The sequence below is a fragment of the Euprymna scolopes genome, chromosome 45, assembly GCF_053919585.1.
Source record: "Euprymna scolopes isolate OS-2025 chromosome 45, ASM5391958v1, whole genome shotgun sequence".
Classification (NCBI taxonomy): domain Eukaryota; kingdom Metazoa; phylum Mollusca; class Cephalopoda; order Sepiida; family Sepiolidae; genus Euprymna; species Euprymna scolopes.
The window spans coordinates 65698730-65723394 of NC_136526.1; the positions used below are offsets into that span (position 1 = coordinate 65698730).

General features: G+C 33.4%; 1 protein-coding gene across 1 annotated transcript in view; it reads left to right on the forward strand.

Annotated features, from left to right (window-relative positions):
- The window catches only part of LOC145269854 (lactosylceramide 1,3-N-acetyl-beta-D-glucosaminyltransferase B-like), a 321009-nt gene that overhangs the window by 146896 nt on the left and 149448 nt on the right, over positions 1 to 24665 (forward strand). The window contains exon 2 of the mRNA XM_080125587.1: positions 17229 to 17321. The gene's annotated coding sequence lies outside the window, so the exon portion shown is untranslated. The remainder of the gene's footprint in view (positions 1 to 17228; positions 17322 to 24665) is intronic.

Here is a 24665-nt window from a genome sequence, read left to right on the forward strand (position 1 = left end):
TCCCTCGAACAGTTAGACTTTGGAATTCCCTTCCTGCTACCTGCTTCCTTGACTATACTGATATGCAGAAGTTTAAATGTAATGTAAACCAACATCTTGTTAATATTTCTTAGGCATGGTCCCAATTAGTACGTTAAAAAAAAAAAGAAAAAAATTCAAAATCTAGCAGTCCAGGAGAAAAAAATATTTGAGTAAAATACTATGTTCTACTTCCTTTGTTAGAAAAGAAATCCTTCTTGATTGAGGCAATTTTTATTTTAAATCCAAATTCAGAATGCTTATTTTTTTTTAAACTGGATTTCTCCCGCTAACAACTGATCTAATGTCTAAATTTATCTTCGTTAATGGACATGCAAATAAAAGTTACTCAATGATTACTGAATGCATTGAAATAATCGCTTAAAAAAAAGTTCCACAAAGTCTTTAAAATGAGGTTAACATATTTTCTTAATTTTAGAAATAAACCCGTTTATTTTAATGCACAAGAACCCAAGTTTGCCCAGCTAGGCAAACTTGGGTTCTTGTACCGGAAAAATATCCAGTAAATAAAACGTTGTTTAGTAAATCGTTATTATTTTTTTTTTTTGCATTTTTTTTTATTTATTTATTTTTTTTTCATTTCCATACACCAAACATGGATATAAATATCACTCAAACATCCGCTGGGTCATAAGCTTCATTTCAATACCTTACTTGCCTGGGTGGGTTGACCGTAGGCTGAGATAAACCTCATCGCATCGTACGCACGCACACATTAGGAAAATGTATAATAAGAAAATATAAAAAAAAGTTTATATTTTTGTTTGTGTCAGTTCTTTGGCAAAAAATCTGCACATAAATGTTCGGCTGTAATAAACGTAATTTAAATTTTTTGACAATAAAAAATCCTGAAGAGCGTGTAATCAATTTCGAGGTAAAGTCACAGTAGAGTGCCCCCCACCAGGTAATCTGTTTTTCTTTTTTACTCCACCAATTCGCTTTGCTAATTGGAAACAGTTATCAAGTTCGAACTCATGCGGAATCCAACTGTGAGAACATAGAAGCCAAACGACAGAGTAAAAACGGTTACAGGCTATGTATGCTTTTGTAGATTGAATAGTAGGTACCTCCAATGCGCGCCACAAATTTAACCCTTCTTGTTGAAATTTTTAATAGAGAAATAATCTTTATTTAATTTTTTTATTTATACCCATTCAACATCTCCGCATTTGGGTCAAGGAACGCATTCCTTGACCGGCAGGTCACTTCCATCATCATCAGCATCGGTATAGTTCGCTTTCTAGCAGCCAGCTCCTCTCCTACCCTGTGGAGGAGGAGGAGGAGGAGGAGGAGGAAAGGGCTTTTGCCCTTTTTCGTCAGTTCGAATCTAGTCAGCCAAGAAGAAGAAGGACGCTATTCGGCTCCGTCAAAAAGGATTCTTGGCGTTAAATTCTATTTTTTTTTTCTCTCCTCCTTTGGAGAAAAACGTTTGTTTAGAACTTCATTTGTTGGTACTAAACTATTTACGTTATTTTATTCTCAGTCATTATAAGACAACAAGGTCTTACGATAGAAGATTAATACCGGTCATTAAAAGACAAACGAGTCTTACAACTGGTAAATTATTATTCTCAAAGGACTAACGAAGGAAACTACCGTGTGTTGAGGAGTTCTTTTCTAAGAAGAACAAAATTTAATTTCGCCAACGAGACGAGCAGAATATCGTCCCTAGAAAAGAAATCTCCTCTTTGAAAGATTTTTCAACCGAAGTTCTCTTGGGAAGGATATCTTTCATAATTCAGGAATTTACCCCGTATTTGTACACATAAAGCCTACCAAAGCGGCTTTATGGTCTTCTCTCCTCTTTGAATTAAAAGGCACATGAGCCTTCACAAAGGAAATTACTTCTTTCTCCCATTTTAGGTCAAAGAAACTTTTTGTTTGTCCTTTCGGAAAAGAAAAAAAAAGAACATTTTGTCAAAGAAAGACTGAACATTTTGTTAAAAGGACTGGATTCAAAACAAGGACTGTTTTCCGTTTTTTATTTGTTCTTTTCTTTCAGCCTTTCTTGCAAGTAAGGATTGACGTCTTTTTTGTATTTTTTTTAAAATGTATTTTTAAATGTTTCCTTAAGGGTTTTTTTTAACCCCAGCCTTGGGAAATAAAGGCAATCGATAACTTTTTGTTTTAATAAACTTGGATCATTTTAAACGTATTCGGGTCTGTATTTCTTTTGATCATTTCCGAGAAATTTGCCATAAATGCTTTTCCCCCCTTTTTTTCTTTCCTTTTTGTTACCATGAAAAACGGATTTTGGTGATAAACCCAAAATTTCGTCACTCTATAATATACTGTAATTTAAATTAATATTATCATCCTCATTATTTTACTTGAAGGCCCGTCTCACGTTCGTATAGAAAAAAAATTCCTTTGTAGATTTCGGTGTGTTTTAAAAGAATTTGCCGCAAATTTACCGTTTGCATGGTATTAACCCCCGGACCCTGGAACTATTTTCCGCCATTTCACAGCCATCGTTAAAACTATGCGCGAGCGTGCGGTAGCATAAACGAAGTCTGTTAGATATGCACTCGCGTACCAAACTACCTTTTCACAGCGTAGTAATCTTTGGCGAACAATTTAAAATTAGATGAAAAACAAGTAGTTTTCCTAAGCCATGTAAGCATATTTTTGACGCACAAGTTTCATTTTGCAGATGTTAGAATACATTTATTTATTGCATAGGTAAAAATATAAGGCAAACGAAGTAATGAATCTATATTTCATCATGTTTTTAGGGATACAAAATTTAAATATTGCAATTAGGAAAGGAAGACTTTTATGATTCATGATTAAAAGTAAATTTGTATATATATATATATATATATATATATATATATATATATATATATATATATATGTAAATATATATAAATATAGATATATTCCTTTAATCTCCTCCCAAAAAAAGGGGAAAAAGGGGAAGAGGAGAGGAACGGGGTATTTATTTGCTTCCCCACCGAGCAAATTAGGCACAAGGCCGATTTTTAATGTGAGGAGTAAAGAGGAAATGGGGACCAACTCCGCGGGGAGGGGGGAAGGGGGGGAAGGGGGATCCAGCTCCCGAGAGGTGGGAAATGGGAGCTGGATAGTAACTGTAGTCTGTAGGGTGATCCCTACATTGACCAAGTTCAGATATGTGGGGTTACCCCCACATATGGTCTTAGCTAGTCATAGCTTGCAGCATCTGCCAGAACAGATACTACACTTTGATCCCAGCCCGAAGGCCAGGAACAACAAAAAAAAGGCAAGGTATTTATCTGCTCCCCCACCGAGCAAATTAGGCACAAGGCCGATTTTTAATGTGAGGAGTGAAGGGGAAATGGGGACCAACTCCTCGGGGAGTAGGGGAGCTGGATAGTGACAGTTGGTATGAAGGGTTACCCCTACATTGACCAAGGTCTTATATGTGGGGGTAACCCCATGTATGGTCTTTGCTTGCAATATCTGCCGGAACAGATGGTATTTATTTGCTCCCCCACCGAGTAAATTAGGCACAAGGCCGATTTTTAATGTGAGGAGTGAAGGGGAAATGGGGACCAACTCCCCAGGGAGTAGAGGAGCTGGATAGTGACAATTGGTATGAAGGGTTGCCCCTACATTGACCAAGGTCTTATATGTGGGGGCGACCCCACATGGGGTCTTTGCTTGCAGTATCTGCCGGAACAGATGGTATTTATTTGCTCCCCCACCGAGCAAATTAGGCACAAGGCCGATTTTTAATGTGAGGAGTGAAGGGAGGGGGAAGGGAAAAAGGGGACCAGCTCCCGAGAGGTGGGAAATGGGAGCTTGTTAAAGGTCAGGCATGTGGGGTTGCCCCCACATCTGGTCTTTGCTAGTCATAGCTAGTCATAGCTTGCAGTATCTGCCGGAACAGATGGTATTTATTTGCTCCCCCACTGAGCAAATTAGGCACAAGGCCGTTTTTAACGTGAGGTAAAAACCAGCTCCCCTAAAAGTAGGCAAAAAGGGGGCACTCTGGTTACCAAAAATAATAATTGTCCCAGTATAGAGGGTTTCCCCTCCATTGACTGGTACAAATTATCTTAAGTGCAGCATCTGCCGGAACAGATACTACACTTTGATCTTGGCCAAAAGGTTAAGAAAAGTGGAACAGGAGAGGAAAGAAAGAGAAATGGGGAGTCAATCTATATTTATAAATCTGTATTCCTGTCTGTCTACTTTCGTATTTCATTTATTTCTGTACATCGTATGATTTTTTCAAAATATATATAAGTAGTAATCTCATTTGCATATTGCATTAAAGAAAATCGATTTTACTAAATAGCTGTATGTTAGTTAACTTTAAAATAACAATTATATTGATAATATATTTCATTAACTTTAAAATAACAATTATATTGATAATATATTTCATTAACTTTAAAATAACAATTATATTGATAATATATTTCATCAACTTTAAAATAACAATTATATTGATAATATATTTCATTAACTTTAAAATAACAATCATATTGATAATATATTTCATTAACTTTAAAATAACAATCATATTGATAATATATTTCATTAACTTTAAAATAACAATTATATTGATAATATATTTCATTAACTTTAAAATAACAATTATATTGATAATATATTTCATCAACTTTAAAATAACAATTATATTGATAATATATTTCATTAACTTTAAAATAACAATTATATTGATAATATATTTCATTAACTTTAAAATAACAATTATATTGATAATATATTTCATTAACTTTAAAATAACAATTATATTGATAATATATTTCATTAACTTAAAAATAACAATTATATTGATAATATATTTCATTAACTTTAAAATAACAATTATATTGATAATATATTTCATCAACTTAAAAATAACAATTATATTGATAATATATTTCATTAACTTTAAAATAACAATTATATTGATAATATATTTCATCAACTTTAAAATAACAATTATATTGATAATATATTTCATTAACTTTAAAATAACAATTATATTGATAATATATTTCATTAACTTTAAAATAACAATTATATTGATAATATATTTCATTAACTTTAAAATAACAATTATATTGATAATATATTTCATTAACTTTAAAATAACAATTATATTGATAATATATTTCATTAACTTAAAAATAACAATTATATTGATAATATATTTCATTAACTTTAAAATAACAATTATATTGATAATATATTTCATCAACTTTAAAATAACAATTATATTGATAATGTATTTCATTAACTTTAAAATAACAATTATATTGATAATATATTTCATTAACTTTAAAATAACAATTATATTGATAATATATTTCATTAACTTTAAAATAACAATTATATTGATAATATATTTCATTAACTTTAAAATAACAATTATATTGATAATATATTTCATTAACTTTAAAATAACAATTATATTGATAATATATTTCATTAACTTTAACAATTATATTGATAATATATTTCATTAACTTTAAAATAACAATTATATTGATAATATATTTCATTAACTTTAAAATAACAATTATATTGATAATATATTTCATCAACTTTAACAATTATATTGATAATATATTTCATTAACTTTAAAATAACAATTATATTGATAATATATTTCATCAACTTTAAAATAACAATTATATTGATAATATATTTCATTAACTTTAAAATAACAATTATATTGATAATATATTTCATTAACTTTAAAATAACAATTACATTGATAATATATTTCATCAACTTTAAAATAACAATTATATTGATAATATATTTCATTAACTTTAAAATAACAATTATATTGATAAAATATTTCATTAAATTTAAAATAACAATTATATTGATAATATATTTCATTATCTTTAAAATAACAATTATATTGATAATATATTTCATTAACTTTAAAATAACAATTATATTGATAATATATTTCATTAACTTTAAAATAACAATTATATTGATAATATATTTCATCAACTTTAAAATAACAATTATATTGATAATATATTTCATTAACTTTAAAATAACAATTATATTGATAATATATTTCATCAACTTTAAAATAACAATTATATTGATAATATATTTCATTAACTTTAAAATAACAATTATATTGATAATATATTTCATTAACTTTAAAATAACAATTATATTGATAATATATTTCATTAACTTTAAAATAACAATTATATTGATAATATATTTCATTAACTTTAAAATAACAATTATATTGATAATATATTTCATTAACTTTAAAATAACAATTATATTGATAATATATTTCATTAACTTTAAAATAACAATTATATTGATAATATATTTCATTAACTTTAACAATTTTATTGATAATATATTTCATTAACTTTAAAATAACAATTATATTGATAATATATTTCATTAACTTTAAAATAACAATTATATTGATAATATATTTCATTAACTTTAAAATAACAATTATATTGATAATATATTTCATTAACTTTAAAATAACAATTATATTGATAATATATTTCATTAACTTTAAAATAACAATTATATTGATAATATATTTCATTATCTTTAAAATAACAATTACATTGATAATATATTTCATCATCTTTAAAATAACAATTATATTGATAATATATTTCATTAACTTTAAAATAAAAATTATATTGATAATATATTTCATTAACTTTAAAATAACAATTATATTGATAATATATTTCATTAACTTTAAAATAACAATTATATTGATAATATATTTCATTAACTTTAAAATAACAATTATATTGATAATATATTTCATTAACTTTAAAATAACAATTATATTGATAATATATTTCATTAACTTTAAAATAACAATTATATTGATAATATATTTCATTAACTTTAAAATAACAATTATATTGATAATATATTTCATTAACTTTAAAATAACAATTATATTGATAATATATTTCATTAACTTTAAAATAACAATTATATTGATAATATATTTCATTAACTTTAAAATAACAATTATATTGATAATATATTTCATTAACTTTAAAATAACAATTATATTGATAATATATTTCATCAACTTTAAAATAACAATTATATTGATAATATATTTCATTAACTTTAAAATAACAATTATATTGATAATATATTTCATTAACTTTAAAATAACAATTATATTGATAATATATTTCATTAACTTTAAAATAACAATTATATTGATAATATATTTCATTAACTTTAAAATAACAATTATATTGATAATATATTTCATTAACTTTAAAATAACAATTATATTGATAATGTATTTCATCAACTTTAAAATAACAATTATATTGATAATATATTTCATTAACTTTAAAATAACAATTATATTGATAATGTATTTCATCAACTTTAAAATAACAATTATATTGATAATATATTTCATTAACTTTAAAATAACAATTATATTGATAATGTATTTCATCAACTTTAAAATAACAATTATATTGATAATATATTTCATTAACTTTAAAATAACAATTATATTGATAATATATTTCATCAACTTTAAAATAACAATTATATTGATAATATATTTCATTAACTTTAAAATAACAATTATATTGATAATATATTTCATTAACTTTAAAATAACAATTCTAATGATAATATATTTCATTAACTTTAAAATAACAATTATATTGATAATATATTTCATCAACTTTAAAATAACAATTATATTGATAATATATTTCATTAACTTTAAAATAACAATTATATTGATAATATATTTCATTAACTTTAAAATAACAATTATATTGATAATATATTTCATTAACTTTAAAATAACAATTATATTGATAATATATTTCATCAACTTTAAAATAACAATTATATTGATAATATATTTCATTAACTTTAAAATAACAATTATATTGATAATATATTTCATTAACTTTAAAATAACAATTATATTGATAATATATTTCATTAACTTAAAAATAACAATTATATTGATAATATATTTCATTAACTTTAAAATAACAATTATATTGATAATATATTTCATTAACTTTAAAATAACAATTATATTGATAATATATTTCATCAACTTTAAAATAACAATTATATTGATAATATATTTCATTAACTTTAAAATAACAATTATATTGATAATATATTTCATTGACTTTAAAATAACAATTATATTGATAATATATTTCATCAACTTTAAAATAACAATTATATTGATAATATATTTCATTAACTTTAAAATAACAATTATATTGATAATATATTTCATTAACTTTAAAATAACAATTATATTGATAATATATTTCATTAACTACTGCCAAAATTCACCACAGAATTACCCTCCTATATGTAACACGATGTAACTTTATTATAAATTAATATTATTAATATAACTTTTGTACCATTTAAAAGAAGAAGGGGAAAATAAACCAGTGATAATTAAAAAAAAAAATTTTTTTTCATCGAACGAAAATAATGAAATTGCGAGACGAAAATCGTGTTTACATAATTGGCGCTTTAAAATAACGTTCCCATGTAGCAGACATTCCGAACGTGATAACATACCCGTATTTAATAAATCTAGCAAAAATCAAGTAATGGTCAGATTTTCGTACAATTTTCGATACTTATCCATTTTAGAATGAAATTACATATAAAATGCAGTTTTCGTAAAATATACGAGGAGGAATATTTTTTACTGCGTGTTCACCCCCCCCCATTTATTTTTTCGAAATTCGAACAAAATATATTTAAATCTATCGAGATTTCTATTTATTATGAAACATAAGAGTTCGAATAAGTAAAAACTATTTATCTTTTTAAAATTTAAATACACATATTGAACAAAAATTTACTTTGAAGTTGCAATTAAAAAATTGATATAAACTTAATATTATTATTTTTTTTTTTAATAGTGATTTTTGGAATAAATATAATAGTTTAATTGCCAAGAAAAAGAAACTTCCTAAAAATTAATTAATTTTTAAAAGATTAAAACGATTAAAATTCCATTATTTCAAAATGTTCCGTTACAACATAGATTTTTAATTAATTGTTTTTAAATTTTTTTTTAAATATTAAGTTTTAATATAAACATGGCTCTTGTCAGCCATTTATCGCCAGATTAAAACCAATTTGAAAATATTATTGCACAAATATTAAGCATTTTGTAGCCCCCCCCTCATATTTTGTTTGTCTCTTTTTACCGAACAAAATATGGAACCCGGTAGGTAACCAAATGAACATTCAGTAAAACCGTATTTCATATTTAATATACAAATGTTTATAATATTATTAATCGTTAAACTGTGTAAATCTTAAAACCTAACAAAATTATAACAAAGATCAATTATTAATTGCAGTTTGAAGAAGATAAACAAAGATTAAAAAAAAAAAAAATCATTAAGTCGTTTCTGCTTTTTCATATTTCGTATAGTTAACACAAATCTGACGTCACGGAAACATGCGGTCCATTTTTCACAATCGTTTGACAGGCCCTATATTTCATTTATTTAGAATTATTATTCCCGACATCGAGTTTTAGATCTGAAAACTTCGAAAAAAACAAAAAAAATCTCTTCGCCAAATAAAATAATTTGGTAATCTCAATAAGTTTCTAGCGTGAAAAAAAAAAATTCTGTGAAGAACCTTCTTAGTGACATACAATATGGTTTCTGCTCTGCAAGATCTACAGCAGATGTGCTAACGGTTATACCGCATAAGATTAGTGAATCTCTTGACAAAGGTTTCCTTTCCAGGGCAATTGCTCTTGACATATCAAAGGCCTTCGATAAGGTATGGCATAAGGGCCTACTTCACAAAATTTCCAGCTACGGTATTACTGGAAATGTTTTCTCAATCATTAAATCATTTCTCTCTGATAGGTTCATAAGAGTAGTGGTTGATGGGTAGAAATCAGAGGTCCACAGTATTAATGCTGGAGTCCCCCAGGCGTCCATCCTGGGCTCAACTCTCTTCCTGATCTACATCAATGATCTCCCAAAACACATACTTAAATCATTCGTTGACATCTATGCTGATGACACGACCATCTATGGCAACACATCAAAGGCCGTAAATGACAAAATTCTCTCTAATTCTCTCTCCTCTGATCTTGAGCGCGTGGTACAATGGGGGAAGAGGTGGCTGGTCACTTTTAATGCATCTAAAACCAAGCTTCTATCTTTACATCATCAACGCTCTGATCCCCATCTGGCATCAATTGAAATGGATGGCTCTCGTCTTGGGGAGGCTCCATGTTTTGACAAGCTTCTGGGCTTAACATTTACTCCTGATCTGAAATGGAACACGTACATCAAATCTGTTGCCAGGGACGCTGGGAAAATGGTGGGATCCTTCTACCGCTCCAGAAGATATCTCACAACTAATGCAATTCTCTATCTGTATAAAATCCAAGTACGTCCAAGGATGGAGTACTACTGCCACATCTGGCCAGGAGCTGCTAAAAACAGCCTATCCTACCTTGACAAAGTACAAAATAGACTTCGTGGCTTAGTGGGGGATGCCCTTTTCTCTTCCCTGCAACCTCTCTCCCACAGAAGAGACGTTACGAGCCTGTCTTTGTTTTATCGTTATTTCCATTGCAAGTGCTCGTCTGAGCTCCAATCCCTCGTCCCCCACCCTCGCCAATCTTTCACGAGAAACACCCGTCTGGCTGAAACTACTATCAATAATTTTCCCCACTCTTTATCTGTGCCTAAATCCAAACGTAGATTCCATGAGCAAAGCTTTTTTCTTAGAACTGCACACTAGTGGAACTCTCTGCCGCTTGCCTGTTTCCCACCTGATTACAACTTGGACGTCTTCAAGTCCAACATAAACAAACTCCTGACAAACCGCCCCCTTAAGTAAGACACTCTATCAAAACCCCCAATAATAATGATTGCTACAATACTATCTCATTGATTACTGTACACGCAATAACCCTTATCCCTGAGTGGCCTTCGGGCCTTGATAAGTGGTGACCCCCATGTAAAAAACAAACAAAAAAAACAGAAAAATGTTTTTCTTTTTTAAAAATATTCAAACAAACAAACAAACAAACAAGCAAAAACGCTTACGACTAAACAGAAAGGATTTCATTTGTTTGTTCTTGAAACTGCTATACAGAATCCTTGACCGTTCTGGGAATTGAAACTGAAACCACACTTTGAGAAACAACCCCCCCCCCAAAAAAAAACAAATCGAAAAATTCGTTTATTTATGAAAAAACAAAACAAAAAACAAACAAACAATCTATCTATATATATATATATATAAAAGCGAAAGTGTCTGTGTGTGTGTCTGTGTATCTGTGTACATTTCCCTATGCAATAACTCTGTCAATTTTTAGTCTACAGACTCGAAATTTGATATACAAGATATGTTAGATATGTGTGTGTATGTATCTTCTCCTACCTATTCTCCATCTTACTTGTGTGTGTGTGCGTGTACTTATGTTTGAATAATGATTAAGTACATGTATGCATGCGTGTTTTGGTTGGGGGGAAAAATAGAATAAAAATAAAAAATAAAATAAAATAAATAAATGAATAAATAAATAAATAAAATAAAAAAATTAACCAATATGTGCCTGACGTGTTAGTGGTGGATGTGTGTGAGTGCGTGTGTGAGTGTGTAAGTAGGTATGTATATATGTATGCTTCTACATATATTTCTATGTATGTGCGTGTGTATATGTGTATGTGCCTGCGTGCGTATATGTGTGCATGTGTACATGTACATGTATGTATATATATGCGTGTGTGATTGTGTGTGAGTGTGTGCTATACATGGGGAAAGAAAGTCTTTTAAAAAAAAACATAAAAAAAACATAAAAACCTTCACCAAATGGACCAAAAGCGCCCTCTTTGAATCTAACTTTGACCGGACACTTTGAACACTTACGGTTGGAGACAGGATGTCTGAGACCACATCACTCTAAAAAATACATTTAGTATCAGCAGAGGTAAAAAAAAACTTTTCAAACTCCCATTTTAAAGAAAAACTTTTTTATGAAAACATCTGAAGAGAGCACACCCTAAGCTCGAAACGCGTTATAAAAATATTTTACAATAAAAATATGATGAAAACCTTTAAAAAAACCCACAATTGTTGATGGCTACACTCTTTTAAATATACATTTTTTCTCTCGTTGGAACTACACAACCATCACTTTAAATATATATATATATAGTAAGTTATAAAATATATATGGCGATTAAACTACACAGAATATTCCACGTTTCATCCACGCTAGCATTCATGAATCCTAGCGTGGATGAAACGTGGAATATTCTGTGTAGCTTAATTGCCATATACATTTTATAACTTACTAACTAGCTCTACCTATGTATTGAGCACTGTTGAAGTAAATACTTAAAGTTTACGCATAAATTTATACTTTCGAATATTAATTCATGGGATTAAATGAAGTAGTTATATATATATATATATATATATATATATATATATATATATATATATATATATATGTATATATATATAATTATCCACTGACACGTGTTTCGTTGTCTACGACTCATTAGATGAGTCGTAGATGACGAAACACATGTCAGTGGATAATTATATTTTAACAATATATATGCTGCTCCCTATTTTGGGGTACCAAATTGGTCAAAGGGAAAATTATTCCCAACTCGCGTTTAGGTGAAAATGCACTTTTGTATAAATAATGGAATTCATAAAAAAAAGTATCGCAAACAGAAACAAATCACATCTATCAATCTATCTGTCTGTCTCTCTATCTATCTATCTATATATATATATATATATTAATTTTATTTATACAAACATTAATGGCTACATATGTGCATACATGTTTCTGTAATCACCCACGTTGGGGGATTACGTCTTCAGGCCAAGAACTACCTTCAAAAGACTTTTGAAGGTAGTTCTTGGCCTGAAGACGTAATCCCCCAACGTGGGTGATTACAGAAACATGTATGCACATATGTAGCCATTAATGTTTGTATAAATAAAATTAATATACCTGCTCTGTTCACTCATTGAGCACTATTTTGGTAGACACATGTTGTTTCATTGGATGTACTTCTAGGAAACTAAACTCTACTGGCTATATATATATATATATATATATATATATATATATAAAATATATTTTAGTCATCGACATACAGTCCTGTTTCGTTGTATCACAACTCATCAGTGCCGCTAAACTAGCATCTATCCCAAGCCAAGGATCGAACCTAGAACCGTTGTGATGACAGTCGGCAGTTCTATCCCCTGACTATGGAAGCGGTGCCCGCAACTAATCTGTCCGAATGTCTATTTAAATAAACATCCGTCCGCCACTCGTAAAGTGCTCAAACGTTTGTTTGTAAACAAACCGCGAGCTTTGCCTTTTTTCAGCCAAATTAAGTAGCGAGTGAGATTATTTACGATAGTGCTCAACCCAAAGAGGGGGGCTTTTATAAATCAAGACTCCTACAGTGCCTCCACGTTGGCCACACACGGTAGCTGGGTGCCTTGCGGCCCTAGGCTAAACTTATAGGAGATCTCAGAGTAGTAAGGGCCCCAGAGGTAGTGCGTTATGGCCCACCGATGTGTGGACATGCCCTGGCACACTACCAAACCCTACCCCACTGTCTTGTGGCTGCCCTTGGTTGGGCGAAGACTAGGGGAACCAACCCCAAAATCAAAAACCACTGCCTTGTGGGCCTTATCACAGCAAAAGGCTAAGAGATTGGAACTCTGACTTAAAATCTTTGCAGTTTTCCTTAAAAGATTATGGAACCTCATCCAGAAAGAAAAGGCATAGTAGCGGACATGATAGGGTGACTGTTTACCTCACTGAAATTACTTTTGGCCAGAAGCTGCAGCTTCCTCTGCTGCCAGTCATCGCGGATTTGCTCCACTGGACATGAGCATTGGAGGTTCAGAGGGTGTCTATCTGATGCGCAACAGATACTGCACCTAAACTGTGCAAGCAAGTTTGGAGCCGAGGTGGAAAGTCGTGTGGTGATGAAGTTAGACTACGCCAACACCGAGGGATAAAACACTGAAGCCTCCATGATGATGATGATAATGATATATATATATATATATATATATAATTTTTTACCTATAAATATTTCTATGCATATAAAGTTGAGACCTATTAAGTGAATTAAGAAAAAGCAGCAAAATTTATCAAAAACATGTCATACCAACTACCTGCCATTGAATACCCTATCTGTCAACTGTGAAAGCCCGCCGAAATGACATTCATAGATTCTTAATTACCTTCCGCTTTTTAGTTCTCAGTGGCCTGGAAGAAAAATGCTAGCCTCGGTGGCTTTGTTGACTGGGGCTGAACCTCCTGACCAGCAGTAATTATTGCTTCCTACACTGATGACTGCATAAGTATGAAACACTAGAGCTTGTTAAAATTTATTTGAAAATGTGTGTGTGTACGTGTGTATACGTGTGTGTACAAAGAGTACAAAGTAGTGGTCATGCCATCTCTATGGTTGTGAAACGTGGGTCCTCTACAGACGTCACGAAAAACAACTAAACCACTTCCATCTTCGATGTCTTCGGAACATCTTGAACATTCGCTGGCAAGACAAGATCCCAGACACTGATGTTCTCGAGAGGTCCAAGCTCCCAAGCGTCATCACTACGATCCGCAAAGTGCAAACCCGCTGGGTAGGCCACGTGTATCGGATGACAGACTCGCGCATACCAAAACAACTGCTATATGGTGAACTCCGGTGTGGAGTGAGAAGAGCTGGTGGACAGCGCAAACGGTTCAAAGACACTCTGATGTCCTATATGAAAGACTTCAACATTGACGTGAACTCATGGGAAAGCAGTGCTTCCGATAGGCCAACCTGGCGCCGTTTGGTACACGAGGGCTCTCTGCTCGCAGAGGCAAGACGAACTGAATCTGCAAAAAGCCCGAGATGCTAAAGTGGGTGTCTTCAGCCACTGGTGTCCAACATGTGGCAGGGGCTTCCGCGCCAGGATTGGACTGATCAGCCACCTGTGGACACACAACTAGTTGTCTATGGTCATAACCGACTCCGATTGACGAACACACACATGTGTGTGTGTTCAACCGTGGCCAAATTTTTCAAATAGGTCACACACAGATTTTGTGAGGCCAACGACCAAGACTTCCAGGTGTTCAATGTTTGTAGATATTCACTCTTCTCCCAATATTATGGCAGCATAACGTACAACAAACAAACAAACAAACAAACAAACAAATAAATAAATAAATAAACAAATAAACAAACAAACAAATAAATAAATAAATAAATAATCAATTTTGTTTTTAAAATCAATAAAATCCATGGTTTTAAAATATGAAAACAGCGAACATGGCGGCGTGCACAGGGCAGAACGGTAAAATTGTCGCACTAGAAAAGGCAACAGGATTCCATTTCCGTTTGATAAAAACTGATTTTCTTTCTTTTTCTTTTTTTGTTGCAGACCGTCTACTAGTTGGCCAGTTGTGTACAAATCCCAAGAGTGATCGGAGCTTTCTATCAGGTCTGAAAGTGACACAATGTTCAATGAGCGAGATTGGAGATGTGCCGCTGTACAATTCATGCTTTCTATCAATCCAAATTATAACAACAGGACCATTGCCAGCACCCTTAAAATGCATCGCTGGATTGCAACAAATAACAGGAACATGCCCAGATAGATAAAAATAAAGTTTCCGGCCATGGTTATGTTCTTTGATGTGGTTTCAAGTGAAGTCCACATCATGCCACCTCAAATTTTCGAAGTCAACTTGAAAGTCAACACCAAAGTGTACTTGGATGTGCTGGAGACTGTGGTGATCCCCTGGTGCAATCAGGTGACCGCTGGCAGACCCTGGGTTTTGCAGTGGGACTTGGCGCCGACCCACAGGTCCAAAGAGGCCTCGAGTTGGTTCAAGGAGTGCTATAGCTTTGTACCCTTTTCTTATTGAACCCCCTTCTACCCCAACCTACTTCGCTGGGTCATACGTCGAGCTGACCTTCCACAACATCAAATCCAGCCTGAGCTTGTGGAAAAGGCATGCTTCCAGTTCCGGACTCGTATTGAGACAGTGATTGAGGCTGAAGGCGGTTACATTGAATAGGTGTCAGCTCTACTACATGATACAGTTACTTAAATTGATTTTTTTCAATAAAAGTTTTAAAATAAAGCTGTAGTGTTGTTTTCTTTACGGCGACAAATTTATCGTCGGAAAGTGACACAATGTTCAACGAACGAGATCAGAGATGTGCTGCTGTACACTCCTTCTCTCTACTGATCCAAATTATGACAACAGGACCATTGCCAGCACCCTCAAAATGCAAATCCAGACAGTTCAACACTTGAAGACACAGTTCAACGCATCAGCCGACCCACGGTTATGGTCTTTGGTGTGGTTTACAGCGAGGGCCACATCATGCCACCTCACATCTTCAAAGTCAACTTGAAAGTCAACACCAAAGTTTACCTGGATGTGCTGAAGAGTGTGGTGATCCCCTGGCGCAATCAGGTGTCGCTGGCAGACCATGGGTGTGGCAGCACAAGTCCAAAGAGACCCAGGCTTTGTACCCTTCTCTTACTACCCTTCTCCTCCTCCCACCTGAACCTGCTGGAGTACTTCATTTGGTCATACATTGAGAACATCACCAACATGACCTCCCACAACACCAAAGCCAGCCTGATCGCCATCAACCGCCAAGTATTCACAGAACGCTTGTGGAAAAACCATGCTCCCAGTTCTGGATCCATATCTAGGTAGTGATTGAGGCTGAAGGCGGCTACATTGAATAGATGTCAGCTCTACTACATAATGAAGTTATGTGAATTGATTTTTTTTTTCAATAAAATTTTAAATTAAGCTGTAGTGTTGTTTTCTTTACGGCGACAAATTTATCGTTTCGCCGTTTAGAATGTCGAGTTGGTGTTCGCCGCTCGTCCTATTCCCTGTTGCTATTCGATATAGTGTGACAAGAAAAAAAAAAAAAAAGAAAGAAAAAAGGAAAAGAAAAAAATGAAATAGAAAAATGAAGGAAATGTAATAAAAAAAATAAAGAAGGTCAGAAGAGGCGGAAATGCGAAGTATTTGAAGGTTCAATGATTTTTGTAAACGTAATAATAAAAAAACAAAAATGCTCTAACCTCATTTTTGGCTGTTGTTTTTAAATACGATATTCCTTTTCAACCTCTTTTTTTTTTAAATGCAGGTATGTGAAGATGTTTTGTAACTGTGATGATACCGCTAGAGAGAAAAGGTTGAAACGCACTGCTGAAGAGGAGGCCAGTTAAACCCGCACAGGGTAAGTGTCGTTTTCATTCCTTTAATAATTACAAGAACAAATACATTGAGAGCATTGCCAAGGCTGCTGCGAAGAAGGTGGGCTCTATCTACCATGCTGGAAAACTACTTACACCTGAAAATATCCTATACCTCTACAAAGCCACCATTTGTCCAAGTATGGAGTATTGTTGTCACACGTGGGCTGCTGCATCTACCAACTAGTCTCTCACTTCTGCATAGGTCTTGAACTGCCATCTAAGCTTCAACCTTTGTCCCACAGACGAAATGTTGCATACCTCTGCCTGTTCTACAAGTATTTTAATGGTGGATGCTCTGACAAACTACAAGCTCTTGTACACCCCCTCGACGTAAATACCCCCATCAAACTCAACAAGCAGAAAAGTTCCACCCCTTCACAGTAGAAATCCCTAGTTTTTTACTCTCATAGTTTTTTCCCCAGAACTGCCAGACTCTGGAATTCCTTTTTGGGTTCCTACTTCCCTAACTGTACTGAAATGCAGAAGTTCAAGTGTAATGTGAACAGACATCTTGCTGCTCAACTCCTTACATAGTATCCCTGCAAATTACGTCCCTGATAGTAGCCCCCTGCATCAAAGTGACAATGTGCCTTGTTTGGGGTGAAAAGGTAATAATATTAATAAAAAAAATTAATTCTACATTGCGCACTGTTTAGCACTTCTGGGTTTGTGGTATAGCTTTAGGGAGTATTTACTATATATTATGGGATTTTATTAACTAATTAATTAACTAATTAATTAATCAATTAGGGTTCAATAAGAGTGACATGTGCCGATCTATACAAGTAAATAATAAAGTGTAAAAAGAAAAAGGTAATAATTATAATCATCGTCCCCTTCTTCCAAAAGAGTGATACTAAATAGCCGTGAATGGTCAAGGAGGATGGAAAGACCGAAAAGAGGGCACTGAGCAGACCTCTGCTGGACAAGTGCAAAAAGAACTGGGACCTTGGGGAGGCTTATTGCCACTCAAAGTCCAGTTGAGGCCAATGGCTGCTGCCAGCGAGAAATCAATGGCAAGCGGTTGTTGTGATAACGCAAATTCATTTGCAAAATGTTATCAAAAAGGTGGAGAGTGCTGGAAACCTGGGGAGACTTGTCACTCAGCTTCCAGGAAATATCACGGGTTGTTTTCAAGGAGAAATCTTTGATGACCTGTGTGAAAGCTCCTTGTGAGCCAATAATAATAATAATAATAATAATAATAATAATAATAATAATAATTTCGTTTATCAACGTCTCCCTGGAAAGGGATGAAATTCATTTCCAAAGGATTTCCTTCAATCCTGGCTCCAAACCGGTTTCAAAGATCAAGGGTTTTCCTAAGGATGCTGGTGGTACTCACAATAGCAGAAGTCTGAAGGCCGCCTAAAACATTGAGGATTCATAGTTTTTTTAATTGTCCTTCCAGACGACTTGATACTACTCCTAGCGTACCTACTACGATTGGGATTATTTGTGTTTTAACCCCGTGTATACGCTTTAACTCCAAGGCCAATGGAGCATAATTGCTCCACTTCTCATTCTCCTTCTCTCTCACATTCCTGTCCCAAGGTACTGAGAAGTCTACAATCTGACAGTTTTTTGAGACCTTGTCAATGACGACCAAATCCGGACGATTATGTTCCAATTGCTTGGTCGTTATGACATTTTTGTCCTACCATACCTCTACCTTGCCATCCTCACTTGTTCTCACGTCATCAAGCACCTCCTCAAACCATTTTCCAGCACACTTCGCCCCAACCCTCTTACACACCTCCCAATATATCCAGAGTCCTATGCGATTGTGTCTTTTGCGATACTCTCTCTGGGCTAATCCACTACATCCTGCTGCAAGATGCGCAATTGACTCTGAGATCTTACCACAAATCCGGCATTCTGCAGCAATTTCCTCTCCTAGAACCACTTTTTTGAACAATCGTGTTCCTAATGCCTGCTCTTGTGCTGCACAAACAAAAGCTTCAGTACTCTTAGCCAGATACCCAGCTCTAAGCCATTGCCATGATCTTTCATCAGCGACTTCTGCTATATCCTGGAAGAACCTTCCATGCATTTTCTTCCTAGCCAGTTCCTCTGCCCTTTCTCTATCCATACATTTCACATAATCAGCCTTGGTATCACATACCTCCACTTCATTGGCTACAACCTTAAGCATCCACTCCTCACTTCTAACCACATGCTCCTTCAACGACATCTCCTCGGTTCTAACACAATCTTTTACACTTTTCAATTCTCTCCCACCATCTTTCCTCTTTTGATACAGACTTGCTATGCTACTTCGAATGTGAAATATTCCAAACATTGCTAAACCTTTTCTTGTTTTGATATCCATGGCATGCAACTCCTTGTCAGACGATTCTAAAAGTCCCGCACTGTATCTCAAAACACTGACTGCCCATGCATTCACCGCTTTCATTAGGTTTCCTCCATACAATTTCGACTTTGCAATTAGTTTCACTCTTCTAAGATACTCCTTCCTGACTTTCTCCATTTCTCTGCCCATGATGCCTACACCCTCCAAAGGTCATAATAGGAGTCAAAGTTTTAAAAAAATTTGACCTCTGCGGTCTCTACTAACTTACTCAGACACTTTCTGGTCCAAACATTTGAAATTTTACATAAAGGGTATTCAGAGATAAGGCAAGCTGTTTAATCGGTTTCGGTCGAAAATTTGAGCTACCAATATATAATATATATATATATATATGTGTGTGTGTGTGTGTGTGTGTGTGTGTTCGTCTGTCGAAACGATGAGGACCATCTGATCATCCTATAGGGTAGGGAGGGGGTAGTCATCATCGGTGAGTACGGATATGGCTGATAAGCCCAATCTTTGCTTGAAAAATTCTATTGCAGTGGGAACAGGGAATCATAGCAGATGTCGATGGTTTCAAAAACATTGTCCTTCCTGTCCTTTCTGCACTTCTCTGCAGTAACCTTTCAGTAGCTTTCATATTTGCAGGCGCCGTCATGAACAGCAACCCACCACTTGGCTCTATCTAAAGCTGTCTGCTCCCATGATGACAGATCTATGTTAAAGGCCTTCAGAGTGTTTTTAAATCGTTTTCTTTGGTCGCCATGGGAGAGCTTGCCATGTTGGAGCTCAGCAAACAGAAGCTTCTTTGTCTGGCATGTGGGCTACATGACCAACCCAGTGAAGCTGGACCTTCATTGGGATAGTGGGGATGCTTAGGAGTCCAGCATGAGTGAGGACTTCTGTGTCTGGTATCCTTTCCTGCCAGCCTATGTCAAGCAGTTTCCTCAGTCTGGTGGTGTGGAAGTGATTTAATTTTCTAGTGTGCCGTTGGTAGATAGTCCACGACTCACATCCATAGAGTAAGACTTTGATCTTTGTCATGGAGATGATGCCTCTTCTGTCCCATACATTCTTGCGGAGTCTGCCAAACGCAGCTAGTGTTAATTTCATCGTCAATGACTACATTGCAGGACAGCGTACTTATCAACTGCATTGTCTCTGTCCTCCGATTGAAATGTTGGTTTCTGCATATGGTTTTCTCGGAGCAGGCTGGTGCATCACCACAGTCTTCTTGGTATTCATTGTAAGACCAAAATTTTCACAAGCCTCTGAGAATATGTTTGCACTGTGTTAAGGGCACAATCATCAGCAAACAGAAGATCATTTACAGTGTCTGATGCAACCCTAGATTTAGCTTGTAGCCTCCTGAGGTTGAAGATTAATCCATCAAATCTGTACCTGATTTCAATGCCCACATCAATGTCTCCGAAGGCATCTGTCAGCATCACAGAGAACATGAGGCTGAACAGGGTGGAAGCCAAAACACCCCTGTTTCACTCCATGTGACTTCAAAAGGGTCAGAGGTTTCCCCATGATCTTGCACTCTGGCCATCATTCCATCATGAAACTTACGTATGATGGCAATGAATTTTCTAGGACACCCATATGTTCTTGGCACTTTTCTTGGAGCTGCCTGGCGGCAAACACCATATCAGTAGTACCACGATCCTTACGGAATCCACATTGGCTCTCCGGCAAGAGGTCATTTTCCAAATGAACTATGAGCCTGCTCAGCATTACCCTGGCCAGTACCTTGCCTGCAATGCATAGCAGGGATATTCCCCGGTGGTTATCAAAGGCCTGGTGCTTACCTTTATCCTTGTATAGCTGTCTGATGAAGGCATCTTTGAAGTCTTGGGGAAGTACCTCCTCCTGCCAAATGATGCGGAAAAGCTGATGGAGTTTTTCAGTCAGTGTCTTGCCGCCCTCTTTATATATCTCAGCTGGAATAGAATCTGAGTGGACAGTAGGCGGATTGCTTTCTCAGTCTCTTTGAGGGTTGGGAGTTCATTCAATTCCTCGTTTATAGTAATTTGGGGGAGGTGGTCAATAGCCTCATCACTGAGGGACAGTTTAATACACTTTTAAAATGGTCCGCCCATCTTCTCAGGATCATGTCTTTGTCAGTGAGGAGAATGGATCCGTCTGCACTGTGGAGAGGTGATGATTTGGATGGCGTTGGACCATAAATTTCCTTGCGACCATCATAGAAATTCTTCATGTCGTTCCTGTCTGCATAAAATTGAATTTCGTCTGCTTTCTTGCTTAGCCAAGAATCATGCATGTCTCAGCTTCAACTGAACGTTGTTATGTAAACTCTTCCATATGTTCTTCTTTAGTTTGGAGGATCTTCAATATGGGTTTTGCATGCAGAATGCTTCTCCTCTAGCAGCTAGGTAATCTCCAGACAGTTCTCATCAAACCAGTCCTTGTGTCTCCTGGAGGCTGGCCGTAGACATTCAGCAGGTTCAAGACATTCTGACAGAGTTTCACAGAAAGATTTCTGGGCAGTTTTTATTTTCAACTTGTTGATATTAAATCGTTTTGGAGCTCTCTTTCCTTGAGGTCTTCTCTTTGGTTGGATATACAGATTGATCTTAGCTACTATGAGATGGTGGTCTGTCTAGCACTCGGCTCCACACATAGCCCTAGTGATACATATATCTCGCCTGTCCTGTTTCCAGTATCTATCTATCTATCTATCTATCTATCTATCTATCTATCTATCTATATATATATATATATATATATATATATATGTATATATCTTTATATATATCCTGTTTCCTGGATATATATATATATATATATGTATATACTCGTTTTTTTTTTGGTTTTTTTTTTATTCAAAAGTAATGGACTAGTGAATTCAACGAGGTTGTTAGATAGTGCTCAATAAAAAGAGCTGATAATACTTGTTTATTGTTATATAAACATGCTCACATCCCGCTGCTACAAACAGCCACTTGTTTCAATCAAACAACAGATATCATCAGGCAGCGACTTGACTATTTAAATGTTCATTGAATAATGGATTTTTATTCTAGGTAGGAACTCAGTCATATATTTTGCTTAAAGACCATAAGATAAATTTTGAAAATAAACCTACAACTAGGTTAATTAATCCTACGAAACCTGAAATTGGTAAATTAAGTAAAAATATACTAGAAAGAGTTAACTATCAAATTAAATCAACATATAAACTAAATCTATGGATTAACACAGCGGATACCATTAAATGGTTTTCCAATATACAAAATAAAAAGAATTGTACTTTCTTACAATTCGACATTGTGAATTACTATCCCTCCATATCTAAGGAACTATTCGAAGAGGTGATGGAGTTTGCTAAACTCCTGTCTGATATAAAAGACACTGAAATTGAAATTATACGGACATGTAGAAATACTACATTAATTAGTGGAAATGATCAGTGGTTGAAAAAAGATCAAAATGACCTGTTTGACATTTCCATAGGGTCTTTGGATTCTGCTGAAATGACAGATTTAGTAGGTCTATTCATACTATACAACTTAACCAAAGACATCAATGTCATGGATATAGGTTTGTATCGTGATGATGGACTGATGATCATCAAGGAATCCAACGGCCCTAAATGTGAAAGAACCAAAAAGATTATCTTAAATGAATTCCGCTGAATTAAGTTAAAAGTGGATATTATATCAGATGTTAAAACTGTAAATTTTTGGATGTGAACTTTGATTTAAGGAAAGGCATCTACCAACCATATAGGAAGGAAAACTCAAACTCAATTTATGTACACCCCCTATCAAATCACCAAAAATCTATCATTAGGCATATCCCCAAATCCATTAGTAAAAGAATCAGTGACAACTCTTCAAATCTTGAAACATTTAATAAACATAAATATTTCTATAACAGGGCCCTTAAGGATAGTGGATACAAAAACACGCAAATTGAGTTCATAGAACCAACACACCCAAACACAAATACAAATAGAAACCGTAAGAGAAAAATCCTGTGGTACAATCCCCCTTTTAATCTGAAACTTAAAACAAACCTAGGAATGAAATTCTTAAACTTAATTAAAAAGCACTTCCCTATTAGTAACATACTACATAAAATTTTCAATAAAAATTCAATAAAACTTAATTATAGCTGTAATGAAAACCTTGAAAAAATAATTAAAAAACATAATAACAAAATAGTAAACAAAAATAGCACACCCATTGCTACCGAAGGGTGTAACTGTAGAATTAAATCAAAATGCCCTCTTAAAGGAAATTGTCAAATTACTTCTGTAGTGTACCAAGCAACTATTTCTACTAAGGAAAATCCTAACGAAAAAAAATATTACATAGGAATGACAAATAACAAATTTAAAGAAAGATTTACCGGTCACAAGTGCTCTTTTGAAAATAATGAGTACAAAAATAGAACTTCCTTGTCTAAATATTACAATGAACTAGTAGAGCAAGGTTACTCCCCAATAGTAAATTGGAAAATTTTAAAGAAAGCTAAAACCTGTTCATCTTTAAACTCACCTTGCTACCTATGTCTTTATGAGAAATTTTTTATACTTACGTTTAGAGAAAGAGATAAATTATTAAATAAGAAGCACGAAAATTCAATTAATTGCAAACATTATAAAAGCCATCTTTTAAGTAATTTAGTTTAGATATAAAATTTAAATAAATTTAAAATTGTCACTGATTTCTATAACTTATTAAAATACTATTAATATACTTTCTCCTCTCCTGATTTCATTCTTTACTTCTCCTATCTTATATACCTGTGTGTCTATGTGTATATGTATGTGTCTATGTATTTATTTTATGACCGTGTGTACTTATGTTTATATATTTCTATGTTATTTTGTATACCCTCCTTTGTTGTGTACTCCCATAATAATGTTTATTCAATCCATTTGTCTGCTTTTATGTGTGCATGCATCTATCTGTACTCATGTCAAATAATTCTTATTCGTATGTATTTTTATATATATGGTTTATGTGAATTATACATA